At 35.8% G+C, this 10,145-nt stretch overlaps 1 long non-coding RNA gene across 1 annotated transcript in view; it reads right to left on the bottom strand.

The window, feature by feature from the left end:
• LOC127832487 (uncharacterized) overlaps window positions 1–7,731 on the bottom strand; it is a 29,908-nt gene extending 22,177 nt beyond the window's left edge. The window contains exon 1 of the long non-coding RNA XR_008026919.1: window positions 7,373–7,731. This is a non-coding gene — a long non-coding RNA (uncharacterized LOC127832487). The remainder of the gene's footprint in view (window positions 1–7,372) is intronic.
• Between the last annotated feature and the right edge of the window lie 2,414 nt (window positions 7,732–10,145).

The raw sequence follows: 10,145 nt of genomic DNA on the forward strand, positions 1-10,145 counted from the left end.
AGGGGTGATAATATAATGACGATAAATATTTGATGAAAAGGTGCTACCGGTACATATCTTAAATTATTTAAATGTGTTTAAAGACTTAAATGTGTTATAACTATAAGGAAGTATATTTAATGTACCAATTCATTAAAATATGTTGTTATGTATCATTGTTTTGTTATTTATTAAAGCAGTATAACTTTTTAAGATATTGTGTTACTCTTAGAGCATATTTTTATCTAAAAAAATGAATAATACAGACAAAAACACGATTAACGCGCTTCAAAATTGACCCCACCATTTTTCAATTGGACTCCTCAAAATTTCAGTCCAGGGGTCATTGACTCCTGGTTTTTAAAATCTATTGAAATCCCTGTGTAATATATAATATTATTAGCATATTATTAAGATTTTGGGTCCTCTCATCCATGAAATCAAATGCCCCACAAATTTTCAAGTCTGAAGTCTTAGATCCGACATTCTAAAAAATCCAAGAATACAATTTCCAAAGAAAATGCAAGATTTTGTAAAGATTATCGACTCAATATGATGTCAAAAAAAAAACCAAAGCACCTCTCAGACGATTAAAAATTAAACATTCAACAAGATAACAAAATACTGATGCAGTCGTTTCGGTCAAATATTGAATGCATCAGAACAGCAGCAATGAGAAATGAAGAAACAATGCACATGTGTTAACTGTCATCTTGGATTGATCAGCTTGTATAGTCTCCACAGAAAGGGTTGAGTCAATGAGTGTAAAACTACATGTACATGTACTTTATCTAATCTAGAAATGTTTAGCATTTACAACAGTTTCACATTCAACCCTGAACATGCTTTTCCGGGACAAACTCACTTAAATGTATATGGTATTTCGGTTCCTATGAAATCTCTCCTAGCTTATAAACTACCTATTAAAAAGCAGACGACATTAATCTGGCAAATACTTGCTTATGCAAGGGCCTTAAAATAGGTGGGCTTCATGCAATTTGGCTGATTATTAATTTTGGTGGATATTAATGGCCACAAACATAGCCACCATGTTGCATGATGATCCCACGTAAACAATCGGATTAAATGAGCAGACAAGGTAAATTAAGCCTTTTTACAAATTCTTGGCCATAACTACGAATAGCATTATGCAATCCGGCTTGTTGTAAAAACTGTGCTTTAATATTATTACATAATTAAAAAGACATAAGTTTGTCAGAAACACAATTCGCCCTATTGCGCCGCTTTGAAATAAAATTTCAAAATATAATTAAATTAAATTTGGCAGGTTTAGAAATTATCTCCCTTTTAAAGCTTATTACTTCCCTTGGATTGTATTTTTTTTACTTTTGACCTTGAAGGATGACCTTGACCTTTCACCACTTAAAATGTGCAACTTCATGATACAAATGCATGCCAAATATGAAGAACTTTGCTATTTTAAATATTGCAAAAGTTATCAAACTTTAACCAAGGTTAAAGTTTTGGGACAGAATGACAGACAGACAGGCCAAAAACAATATAGCCCCGATCATTCGATCGTGGGGCATACATAATTTCATGGTGAATCCATTTTTATTGTTTGAGATATTGAGTGCAAAAAATTCGCCTCCATCTTTTTCCGAGTTCGAAATGTCTTGGAACATTTAAGTTGGAGTATTGGTCCATTTGTATTGTCCCTCCACCCTCAGCTGATTTAGCACAATATTCGTCAACATTTGAAAGTTCGATCTCTTCCCTTGTCAGATATACAGAATTAAGGTCGGCCAGTTCAGCTTGATTCTCAGGAGTTTTTGAATATGTATGATCACATAAAGCATTGTGAGCATTTGCTGTTGTATTTCCATTGTCTGTTCCTGTCTTTATATACTGTTTAGCTATACCACATTCATTATTGAAATCATATGTTGTTGTATAATCCTGGTCTGTAATTGGATTTAAAGCATGTTGTGTTGTCCCACATACAGAATGGAGCTCATCTTGTGCATTTGAATTGGAAGTCGTGTTTTTGTTCACAGATACAGAATTGAAGAAAGCTTGGCTGGTAACATCTTGACACATAACTTCACAATCCATCTGTTCTAATTTCACACATTCAGGGGTGAAGCCATCTTGTTTGTTGCAATCCGGATGTCTCTTTACCCATAAAACTTTTTCTGGTTTGGCACAAACGGAATAAAAAACAGAAGCCGTACTATACCATTCATCATTCTCAATTTTGACACAAACAGAGTTCAAGTCATCTATTGTTTGGTCAGAATTTAATGTCTCTGAACTTACCCTAGCTGATATATTGTTTACACTAGTTTGGATTTTGGAAGCAAAGTCCTTTCTAATTGTGCACTTGCTTTTAAGATCACTTTTCCAGGTATTGCTTTCTGTCTTTTGTTTTCTCATTTTGAACTTTTTGGAGGCCACTTTTCTAAGTATGTGTGATTCTGAAAATGTTCATTCATAGGCAATTTCGTAAGACAGATATGGTCACAACACTAACAAATGTGTAACAAGAGGGCCTGAAAGGCCCAAAGTCGCTCACCTGAGATAACAAGATATTAATGGGACAAATCTTCTGACCAAGTTTCACGAAAATTGGAAAATAAATGTGTCCTCTAGAGTGTAAACAATTTAATGTTTTACGATAGCCATATAAGGAAAAATGCCCCGCCCCCTGGCAGCCATGTTTTTCAACCAACCGGCATCATTTTTTAACTCGACCAAGTTTTCATTGGGATGAATCTTCTGACCAAGTTTCATGAAGATCGGACAGTAAATGTGGCCTCTAGAGTGTTAACAAGATTTTACTATAGCAATATAAGGAAAAATGCCCCGCCCCTTGGAAGCCATTTTTCAAGCAAACATAGTTATTTTCGAACTCATCCAAGATATCATTGAGACCAATCTTCTGACCAAATTTCATGAAGATTGGACAATAAATGTGGCCTCTAGAGTGTTAACAAGGTTTTACTATAGCCATATATAGCCATTTAAGGAAAAATGCCCCGCCCCTGGTGGCCATGTTTTTAAAGCAACCAAAACCATTTTTGAACTCATCCAAGATATCATTGGGACAAATCTTCATGATGATTGGAAAATAAATGTGACCTCTAGAGTGTTAACAAGGTTTTACTATAGCCAAATAAGGAAAATAGCCCCGCCCGCGTGGTGGCGATGTTTTTCAACCAACCAGCATCATTTTTGAACTCGTCCAAGATATTATTGGGATGAATCTTCTGACCGAGTTTCATGAAGATCGGACTATGAATGTGGCCTCTAGAGTGTTAACAAGATTATACGATAGCCTTATATAGCCATATTAGGAAAAATGCCCCGCCCCTTGGCAGCCATGTTTTTCAAGCAAACGTTACCATTTTCAAAACTCATCCAAGATATCATTTAGACAAATCTTTTGACCATATTTCATCAATATTGGACAATAAAAGTGGCCTACAGAGTGTTAACAAGGTTTTACTATAGCCATATTAGGAAAAATGTCCCGCCCCTCTGGCGGCCATGTTTTTGCAACCAACTGGCATCATTGTCGAACTCGTCCAAGATATTATTGGGATGAATCTTCTGACCAAGTTTCATGAAGATTGGACAATAAATGTGGCCTCTAGAGTGTTAACAAGATTTTACTATAGCCTTATAATACCATATAAGGAAAAATGCCCCGCCCATTGGCAGCCATGTTTTTCAAGCCAAGGTTACCATTTTTGAACTCATCCAAGATATCAGTAGGACAAATCTTCTGAGCAAGTTTCATGAAGATCGGAAAATAAATGTGGCCTCTAGAGTGTTAACAAGGTTAAACTATAGCCATATTAGGGGAAATGCCCCGCCCCCTGGCGGCCATGTTTTTCAACCAACCGGCATCATTTTCGAACTCGTCCAAGATATTATTGGGATGAATCTTCTGACCAAGTTTCATGAAGATCAGACAATTAAGGTGGCCTCTAGAGTGTTAACAAGATTTTACTATAGCCATATATTGCCATATAAGGAAAAATGCCCCGCCCCTTGGCAGACATGTTTTTCAAAAAAAAACGTAACCATTTTCGAACTTATCCAAGATATCATTGAAACCAATCTTCTGACCAAATTTCATGAAGATTGGACAATAAATGTGGCCTCTAGAGAGTTAACAAGGTAAATTTTGACACCGCACATCGCATAACGCACGACGGCAAAAAGCGATCACAAAAGCTCACCATGAGCATGTTGTGCTCAGGTGAGCTAAAAATGTGCAAACCACTTTACAGTTACAATCATTACATTAAGTGATCTGAAAAACTAATCTTGATATATATTTGTGCATGTGTTTTTTGTTGTTGTTTTTTTGTATGCAGGGTTAAGATATGAATTGTTAAGGTGTGCCAACTTGTTTTAAAGCGAGACTATACGATTTGCATATGTGTTTAATTGTTACATATTGATAAAAATATGTTACAATAACACAAAATAGGCAAGAATAATTATACATAGTCATTGAACTTCTAGACGAATTTCATAAAATGAAGAAAAGACAAATTTTGCGCCCGAGCCGATTGTGACGTAGGTATTTTGTATATATTTTCCTACAATAACCAAAGCATTTGTCTTTTTATTATGATCTGAGTTAGTGTTACTGTGTCGTATGAATAGATATCATTGCAGAAAATTAAAATGATCCTTTAAACAAAAGTGTGCCTTTGTGTCGTATGAACGAATCTGCACTAAAACTAAATTTAGATTCACATCGTACATGCATGATATACATGCTGGCGAATTCGATTGTACAGACATTTTCGATTTCAGAATTAAATATCTGGCTTATTTTGGATTTTTCTACACATGTTCTTCTTAACTTTTATTTTAATTTACAATTGTATATTGCAATAGATGTATACGTGTTTTAAACATTTCATATAAATTAATAAATATGACAAAATCGTATAATCTCACTTTAAAAAATAAAGAAGGGCTCTGGTCAACAATACCGGGTAATGCGTACTGTGCAATAGAAGCCAATCTCTAACTGATTCAAATGAAAGAATACTATCTTATTACAAACATATTTATATTCATTTTTGCATGGTTTTGGAAACTTTATCTAGACATAGTAAAGTTTGTTCCTTGTTGTTAACATTTCGTTTCATCATTAAGTAATAGCGATGATCATGGTATCTGTTTTTCCAACAAACGTGGTAACACTTAGTTAGCGTGTTCGAATAAATATTAGTGGTCATGAATACGGCTTCAAGCTCATCAATAACAATACAGTTTTCATTGATACCTTCGAATATAATTTTTGAAAAAGGTGAAAAATAACTTATCGTTGTTAGAATATTAAAACAATGACTATAAATAATTAAATAAACATAAGCATGCAACAAACAACACTTTATTTTAAAAAAATTTTTAAATTAATGAACACAATAGACATTATTACACCTGAAAGATTATTTTCTGTGTTTATCATGTGCATTATTAAAGTAAAACTAAATTTAAATAAAACTAATAGAATTAACTTTAATTAACCCTTCATAAAAGTTTATGGACGTTTTGATCCACTACCTATATTGTGCCACTGATATTTGTGCGGAAAATGGGTTGATGTTTCATCCCACTAATAATATATGGCCGGATAAGTGTGAGTAATTATTATGTGTAGGTGTTAATCAGAACGCGATGTATATTAATGTGGTACATGTAAATTGCAACAATGTCAACAATTATGATTATGTATAAAACTTATAAACGATTAACTTTTACTACTGAGGGCATGCAGTCACATCATTTGCCTGGGACCGGACACAACACATGTCCAGATCCATGACAAAGAGGAATTCTGAAATGTGCATTTTTGTATATATTTGTGTATTTGTGCATCGAAACATTTTTTAAATATATGAATGTATTCACTTTCCATATTGTTAATGTATAATATAAAAATGTACAAGAGGGCCTGAAAGGCCCAAAGTCGCTAACCTGAGATAACAATACATTATTGGGACAAATCTTCTGACCAAGTTTCACGAAAATCGGAAAATAAATGTGGCGTCTAGAGTGTTAACAAGGTTTTACTATAGCCATGTATGGAAAAATGCCCCGCCCCCTGGCGGCCATGTTTTTCAACCAACCGGCATCATTTTTGAACTCGTCCAAGATATTATTGGGATGAATCTTCTGACCAAGTTTCATGAAGATCGGACAGTAAATGTGGCCTCTAGAGTGTTAACAAGATTTTACTATAGCCATATAAGGGAAAATGCCCCGCCCCTTGGAAGCCATTTTTTTCAAGCAAACATAATTATTTTCGAACTCATCCAAGATATCATTGAGACCAATCTTCTGACCAAATTTCATGAAGATTGGACAATAAATGTGGCTTCTATAGTGTTAACAAGGTTTTACTATAGCCATATATAGCCATATTAGGAAAAATGCCCCGCCCCTGGTGGCCATGTTTTTAAAGCAACCAAAACCATTTTCGAACTCATCCAAGATTTCATTGGGACAAATATTCTGACCAAGTTTCATGATAATCGGAAAATAAATGTGACCTCTAGAGTGTTAACAATGCTTTACTACAACCATATAAGGAAAATAGCCCCGCCCCCGTGGTTGCCATGTTTTTCAACACAACCGGCATAATTTTTGAACTCGTCCAAGATATTATTGGGATTAATCTTCTGACCAAGTTTAATGAAGATCGGACTATAAATGTGGCCTTTAGAGTGTTAACAAGATATTACAATAGCCTTAGGCCTAAAAAAATAAATGTTGTGGTTCCGGTCACCCGACCCTACCTAGGAAAATGCGCCAACCCTAAAGTTTTTATTGACCGTGCCGACCCTTAACTTTTGTTTACCGTTTTCCGGTAGGATAAATATCAAAGTGATATCGACTTAGCCGAAATTTGGGAGAGCCGATTTATGATCCTTTGTCAATTACGTCATGTATCTCTTTACACACCTAAAGCCCACCTTAAGGCTGATCGTCGTTGTAATTGGCCAATTAGAGCGAACGCTTTGAATGAGCGACAACACTCGTAAGCAGTCATACCTGTACCTGCAGTAAAATCATACAGACGACGTGTGACGTAATTTTCATAAGTTTATGATTTTATGGCAGTTTGTTGGCTTTGTTATCTAACACACTCAAGTCCCTACGGTGTACACCTCCACGATGATATCTCGGCCACTTACTTAGAAGACAGATGATGGCAACCGGGTAAAATCCTCGTGGATATTGTGCATTTCATGCATAATATGGTCAAAACATTTATTTGACACGTAATGCTCTTTAACAAATTATCGTTGAACAAGGGCTGTTTGTAAAACATGCATGCCCCCATATGGGCTGTCCGTTGTAGTGGCAGCCATTGTGTGAATACATTTTTTGTCACTGTGACCTTGACCTTTGACCTAGTGACCTGAAAATCAATAGGGGTCATCTGCGAGTCACAATCAATGTACCTATGAAGTGTCATGATCCTAGGCAAAAGCGTTCTTGAGTTATCATCCAAAAATCATTTTACTATTTCGGGTCACCGTGACCTTGACCTTTGACCTTGTGACCCCAAAATCAATATGGGTCATCTGCGAGTCATGATCAATCTACCTATGAAGTTTCATGATCCTAGGCATATGCGTTCTGGAGTTATCATCAGAAAACCATTTTACTATTTCGGGTCACCGTGACCTTGACCTAGTGACCTCAAAATCAATAGGGGTCATCTGAGAGTCATGATCAATCAACCCATGAAGTTTCATGATCCTAGGCGTATGCTTTCCTGAGTAATCATCCGGAAACCATTTTACTATTTCGGGTCACCGTGACCTTGACCTTTGACCTAGTGACCTCAAAATCAATAGGGGTCATTTGCGAGTCATGATCAATCTACCCATGAAGTTTCATGATCCTAGGCGTATGCGTTCTTGAGTTATCATCCGGAAACCATTTTACTATTTCGGGTCACCGTGACCTTGACCTTTGACATAGTGACCTCAAAATCAATAGGGGTCATCTGCGAGTCATGATAAATGTACCTATGAAGTTTCATGATCCTAGGCCCAAGCGTTCTTGAGTTATCATCTGACAACCACCTGGTGGACGGACCGACAGATCGACATGAGCAAAGCAATATACCCCCTCTTCTTCGAAGGGGGGCATAATTAATTACGCACAACTGTAAATGCTTTGTTTTATTCTCAAATGAGCATTATTCAATTTGTAATCCAAAACATGCTTCCGAATTTTAATGCTAACGCGACATTAACAAATTCTAGAGTCAAATAAATGGTGCTTTATCCTTTGTCTCAGTAAAAAGAGCGCGAAAATTATGCAGACATGTACAACGTCGCATGGAAAGTGTGGATGTATTTTGTTTTGTATAAAAATGAACATCACGTCAGGCGATTTACGCGTGTTCAGTGGAAAAAAACGCCCCGATTGGACGTTATTTCATTACATCTTTAAATAGTAACAAATGCCAAAATTTATTTGACTTTAGAAAATGGCTAATGTTTGTGTGTCTTTAAATTCTATAGCACTTTTATCTTATTAACCACAATTTGCTTTACAACTGGAATATACGGTATTATCGGGTAATGAGTAGCGACGGGAAAAGTAGTAAGTATATGCATTAATAGATAGAAAGTATGTTTGATACGGAACCGATCGTGACGGGATTATGCATATCTATGCAGGGAAGGGTAAAACTTTTTTTAAATGTCGTTATCAATGATGTCATTGCTGTTTTTTCTTGAAGAGTCATATTCCACCAAATAACGTCATTTCACTCTACAAAGGTAATAGAAATAACGTATGGAGGGTGCACCCCATACCCCCCCCAGCACTGGGTAAGTTTCATGCGATCGTGAGTGGGTGGGGTAAAACAGTGATTTTTTTATTTGTCAATTACGTGATTTAATAACATTAATATATTCTTTAAGCAAGTTACATTCATTACATTCATACACCCGTATTAAACTTAGTTTTTGGGCGAAACCGGAATCACGGTGGTAGTTCTGTTGGATTTTATCATAGGTTGAATCTCACCTGGCTGGTAAAAAGAGTTGTTAAAATGATTAATATACAAAGAAGATCACTACCCAATAATGGGAACACTTTTCTATGGTGTACATAGAGGTTTTATGTGAAAACCATCAGCATAAAATGACTTTTAAAAATAGGCATCTTGTCTGGAGAAAAAAATAAAAATAAAAATAAAAAATAATCGACCTACCCTACCTAGAAATTTTGGCAATGTTACCAGAACCACAACGTTATTTTTTTGGGCCTTATATAGCCATATAAGGAAAAATGCCCCGGCCCTTGGAAGCCATGTTTTTCAAGCAAACGTAACCATTTTCGAACTCATCCAAGATATCATTAAGACAAATCTTCTGATCATATTTCATCAAGATTGGACAATAAATGTGGCCCCTAGAGTCTTAACAAGGTTTTACTATAGCCATATAAGGAAAAATGCCCCGCCCCCGTGGTGGCCATGTTTTTCAACTAATCGGCATCATTTATGAACTCGTCTAAGATATTATTGGGATTAATCTTCTGACCAAGTTTCATGAAGATCGGACTATAAATGTGGCCTCTAGAGAGTTAACAAGATTTTACAATAGCCTTACATGTATATAGCCATATAAGGAAAAATGCCCCGCCCCTTGGAAGCCATGTTTTCAAGCAAATGTTACCATTTTCGAACTCATCCAAGATATCATTAAGACAAATCTTTTGACCATATTTCATCAAGATTGAACAATAAATGTGGCCTCTAGAGTGTTAACAAGGTTAAACTATAGCCATATAAGGAAAAATGCCCCGCCCCCTGGGGCCATGTTTTTCAACCAACCTACATCATTTTCAAACTCTTCCAAGATATTATTGGGATTAATCTTCTGACCAAGTTTTATGAAGAATTATATTAGACAATAAAAGTGGCCTCTAGAGTGTTATCAAGATTTTACTATAGCCATATATAGCCATATAAGGAAAAATGCCCCGCCCCATGGCAGCCATGTTTTTCAAGCAAAGGTTACCATTTTTTAACTCATCCAAGATATCATTGGGACAAATCTTCTGAGCAAGTTTCATGACGATCGGAAAATAAATGTAGCCTCTAGAGTGTTAACAAGGTTTTACTATAGCCATATATAGAAAAATGC

Source organism: Dreissena polymorpha, chromosome 5 (assembly GCF_020536995.1).
Source record: "Dreissena polymorpha isolate Duluth1 chromosome 5, UMN_Dpol_1.0, whole genome shotgun sequence".
Lineage (NCBI taxonomy): Eukaryota > Metazoa > Mollusca > Bivalvia > Myida > Dreissenidae > Dreissena > Dreissena polymorpha.